Source organism: Diorhabda sublineata, chromosome X, assembly GCF_026230105.1.
Source record: "Diorhabda sublineata isolate icDioSubl1.1 chromosome X, icDioSubl1.1, whole genome shotgun sequence".
Lineage (NCBI taxonomy): Eukaryota > Metazoa > Arthropoda > Insecta > Coleoptera > Chrysomelidae > Diorhabda > Diorhabda sublineata.
In genome coordinates, this window is record NC_079485.1 from 21915612 (window position 1) to 21921290 (window position 5679).

Consider the following 5679-nt stretch of genomic DNA (forward strand, 5'->3'; position numbering starts at 1 on the left):
TTTCGATTTTCCAAAATAGTTTCGATACGTGAAAGTTTCATCAGCTCACTTTATACTTGAAGGTACTGAAAATTGAGCCACGTCTGTAGTTTTTCAGTAATTTAATCAACAATCAAAAATGTTGTACATGTTTAATATGAACTCTTGATCGTATAGTCGATTTTGTATAATGATTGATTTGAGTGAAATTTTAATCAACTCCACTAACTGGCAAATGTATTTTATGTTTGCACAATTTTATTTGTTCACACAAACTTTATTTGATGAGCAGTTTAGTACGGCAGGAGAAATGGAATCGGACAAAATTTCCCGATTGTCTGATAATTAAGAGAGAGTATTTGAATGTTGATAATTTGATTGCCTCATTGTGAGAAAACTTGAATGAATTGATTGAGGCTGATTAAATAATTGATTTTTTGCTAATGATTGTTGTGTAGCTTCAGTTCGATCATTGTTAGTATGAAGTAAAGTGTGCATTTTTCCACAGTATCAACAGCACCTGGATAAACAATTTTCTACTGAATGGTTGGATCGAAAACAGTTCACTCAGAGCTTTATCCTTTAATTTCAATACTTTTGCCTGGTTTTGCCAAAAATTTCAGACAATGAAATACTAAATGGGCATCATTATAATAATTATAATTTCCACTTTTATATGTTTAATTTAGGAATGAATGATTCTTAGATTTAATTTGTGATTTTTTAGAACTTTCAGAATTATTTTCTTTCGTTGTATAGAAAGTTTCTATAAGTACACGTCTCTGAGCAAGAAATTTTACAAAATGATCACCGGTCAGTAATACTTCTTCATCAATATTCTCCGACTCTCATTGATATTTTGTATTACTGTCTAATTTAGACGATTATAGATATATCAAAAGTGAGTTTCAGACTGTTTGAATTATTGTAATACGCGTAAAATTTGGTTAACATAAATTTATCTTCTTAATTGAGAAAATGATTCTTTCTGAACTACGGGTAATTCAAATAATGCGCGAATTTGATTGTGAAAACGTTTAAAATTTCTCAGGCAGTAATATAATTATCATAGGTAACCTTCAAAGATAAAATCACTGCTTCATCTCTTAACATGATTTCAGGTAATACAATTTTTAACAGTTTTTAAATTTCTGTCACTGTAACGATACTGATAAAATCTACTTAAATTCAACAAGAGTGAAAAAAACGGACTTAGGGGCCATCCATAAAGTACAGCACACGTTAATGGGGAGGGAGGGTATCACCGAAGTGTGACATCGTGTGACAAGGGGCATGGGGGATCAATAGTTTTGTGACGTCACATGTTAAAATTTAAAATACTAAAACGCAAAGTTTGGATGTGAATTGAAAATTTAAAAAATTTTATGAAATGTTGGACTTTATGTTGATTTTATTATATTATTATTTAATAAAAATAAGTAAAAAATGAAAATAGCTGTTTTCTCTCGATTATTTTTAAATACATACATAAATTTAAAAAATGTATGACGTCACATCAGAAATGGGTTATAAAAATGTGACAATCTGTGAGAAGGACGGGGGGAGGGGTTCAAAAGTCCTAAAATTCGTGTGACGTACTTTATTGATGGCCCCTTATCTGTGATTTGAAAGTGCTCCAATCTCCACTGCGTTAAAAATGAAATTTGTTTATGTAGATGTTTTAATTTTGATTCTTGTTGAGTTCATTGTGTGTTTTTTTAAATGATTGTCAAACTTAACAATGACTTTATTCTGTTAACATCTCATTACAACTGAACTAATATAAAATAAAAATGCTGTATTTAACTGTCGATAAAAAACGAAACTAGTTTTTGTATTTGAACGGCGATACCCTTGCCCTCGATGTTACCAGAATGTGGGCGTTTTGGTCACACTTTCCCTCCATCTTTTGACATTTCATTTCCACTATCTTCGTTCGCTTCTCTCTTTACAGGTATATTCTCATCATTTTAGGGTTTACTTCCATGTACAATCCTTGTTTCTTATCTCACAACCTATACCTATGCATATCTGATTATTATTACTTTTTCTGATCTGAGACCTAATTCTGACTTTCTCTGTCGGAATCAAATTGTAAGCATACCATCCTAACAATTTTTTTCTTCCAAATTAGGCTTCTCATTATACTAGATTTCTGCTGGAGTCTTATGATTTTCTGGTGCTCTTGTTTCTGTTCTGTATATCAAATGTACACTGGTTCTTAGCGCTTTGCCCCACATCCCTTTTTCTAAGTCTCCATCAAGTATTAAACATCTTGCCTTCTCTATTATTATCTGATTCAGTATGTTTACAACTCCATTGTGGTTGTGACATTTTAGTAAGGTTCAGGCATTGTTGAAAGTAATTGTAATATCAGCTCACTCTCATATATTTTTTCCACCTGCTGCCCTCAATTCACAAATTGTGTTGTCAAATTCCTAGAAAAATGGACTTAACTGAGTCCCTTCTGCATACTGTAGCCCCCTTATTTTCATTTGAAACATATCTTGAGTTGAAATACCTTTTCCGAATATGTCTTCTGTAACCTTATCATAATTTCTCTTGTTGTTGCTCTCGTCTTTACTGTCTCCAGAATATATAATAGATATTCAAAGTGAGAACCTTCTGCTGCCTGAAAGTATAATAATCTTTCAACAAATGACCTAAGCGATTTTTGAATCACTTCAGAGGCGTTAAACTTTGTACCGCGGCTCTGATTCGATCTTCTAGTTCTTGGAGAGTTTGAGGTGAATCATTATAAACTATTGACATCAAATAACCCCAATGAAAAAAATACAGTGGAGATAAATCCAGTGACCTTGCCGACCACTAAATACGAGGGTTGCTACCTAAGTTTTGAGGACAAACAAAACTAATATTTATAATTGGTTATAGCTTTATTGTTTTTCAAAATATTCTCCATTGAGGTCAGTACATTGTTTCATATGCTTGAACCAATTGTCGAATCATTTTTTCCATTCCGATCGAGGTATCTCTTGTGACGCATCAACCGTCAAACAAGAACTGTACGGCGGATGTTTTGACTGTTCAAAAACGTTTTTGCTTGAACTGATGTGTTGATCTTGCATGGCGCCCCCGATCGATTTCTAATGCTCCCCCGCTGGACTAATGTAAATGTATGATAGCCAGAGCGATTTATTTACTCTTGTCAAACGGCGTTAAACAGCAAGTAGTCAGTTGAGTTTAGGATTGTGCATAGATAAGCAGTTTGCTAACCTTGAGCGTATCTAATAACAAGCATGTATTTTTTGTTAGTGTGTAATCGTATCTCAAATAGACCACGCGTAGACCATGCATTTAAAACTACCAAGTAAACCGAAATAATTCTTTCCTTTCAAAACCCTTCATGGATAAATGTAAAAAGAACATATTATTTTAACGATGAATGGGAACATCTATATTGTTTCGTTGATAACAAAGTGTATTTGTTTGTTGTGTAATAATAGTGTTGCGATTCCCAAGAAAAGTAATATTGAACGACATTTTAAGACCGTTCATACCAATTTTGGTAGTGATTATCCAATGAACTCTGAAATTAGAAGAAAAGAATTATTTCTTTAAAATATTCAATAACTAACCAGCAAAGTTTTTTTACTAAACCACTGCAACAAAAAGCAGCAAAGTTAGCGTCATATAAAATATCGTATTTGCTAACTAATAAAAAACCATTTACAGATGAAGAATTACTGAAAGAAGCCATGTTAGAAGCTGCTGATTCACTTTTTGAAGAATTTAAAAAAAAGGAAATAGTTTCAGCTATAAACACGTTGCAATTATCAGCAAGAACTGTTACAATTAGAATTGAAGTAATTGCGGAGAATTTGGAGGCAATTAGAAAATGATATGGAAAATTGTCACGTATTTCGATTCATCCATCTGTAGCGAAAAGAAAATACAAATGTATCCCAATTAGCAATTTGCGTGAAGATGGTATTTTCTGATTTTACAACAAAAGAAAAGAATTCCTTAAAGTTCTGCCATCAATTACAACAGACGGGGCACCACCGATGACTGGTAAGAAAAAAGGATTTATTGCCCTATGTAGAGAGGATTCCTTATTCCCGAAATTTATTTCTTATCATTGCCTCATACATCAGGAAATGTTATGCTCAAAAACAATCGTATTTACGATAGTAACAAAAATTTAATTCCATAAGATCGGTAGCTATGCGACACAGATTGTTTAAATTACTTTTAGAAGATGAGGACGTTCAGTTCACAGATATTCTTTTACATACTGAAGTAAGGTGGCTGAGAAGAGGTACAATACTTGAGCAGTTTATTATGCTTTTGCCACAAATAAAGGAATTTATTGCATCAAGTGGCGAATTTTACGAGCAATTAGAAAATATGGATTGGCTAATCGACCTCGGATTTATGACAGATATAACAGCAAAGTTGAATGAATTAAATTCAAAAATACAAGGGAAAATCAGCATCTCGCTGACATGAATAGTGCAGTAAATTTATTCAAATGTAGGATAGTGATGTTGAAATCCCATCTATTGGAAAAATCATTATCACATTTCCCAAATATAAAATATACTGTTGAGAGTTAAAATTTGAATATTGAAAATTTTACTGCTACATCATATTTAGAAATTATAGATAAGCTAATAGAAAAGTTTTCTTCTAGATTTAAAGATTTTGCAGCATTAAAACCCGTTTTAATATTTCTCATAAATCCATTCAATGTTACTGAAGATAATGTCCTTCAAAGATTTTCAGTGTATTTCGAGCTTCATAATATCGAAGACCTATAATTAGAAATAATAAAATTGCAAAGTGATATTATTTTAAAAGCCCATAGTAATGATAAATGTCTTTCTCAAATATGAAATATTTGAAATCAAAATATGTTCCCAATTAGCTGAAAATATGGACACTCAAATTTCACACTGAGTTATATGTATCATTATGTATGACACCAACAAAATAAAGTTATAAAAAATCTGTTTTCTAATGCTTATTTATACCTGTTGATTATCTGTAAAATATGCGCCCTCTGTGATTTTCAAATTTAGTATTTCGCCTTCAAGGACAAACAGGTTGCCGACCCCTGCTCTAATGGAAAGGTAGCGACATTTCAAGTAATTCCATCTTTTGCATGCACCGCGATTGAATTTTCGCATGAATCGACACGAATTTTTCTTGAGCGATTTTCCAATTATCTAACGCGAACAAATCTTTTTGATATCCAAATGGTAATGCAATATTGAATGTATGCGAGTGGAACTAATTCCCAAATATGCCTCCAGCTCACGGTTTGTCACATGACGATCTTCTCGAAAATCATCCTATGTGCAACCACGATTGAATTAGGCAAACCATCAAAACACCTTGGCTCGACATGGTGACACATCACCAGAGTTGATCGGGACACTACTGTTAATTTAATCCATGTCGAAAGTCATAGAAAATAATCATACCAAAATGTTCGCGATTATTTCATTTTTTGACCAAGATGAGTGTTTCCGGTCCACCCATCTCTGCAGAAATACATTAATCATAATTTATTTAGGAATACCATATCAGCAAGACCAGTTGTAGCAACAATCAACACTCAAATTGAACCTCTTACTAATTAGTGGAATTTTGACAAAATCTTATAACAATGATTATTATATCAAAGACTCCTTCAAAATTGATTTGAATTCTTTTCCTCTGTTTCAGTTCAGC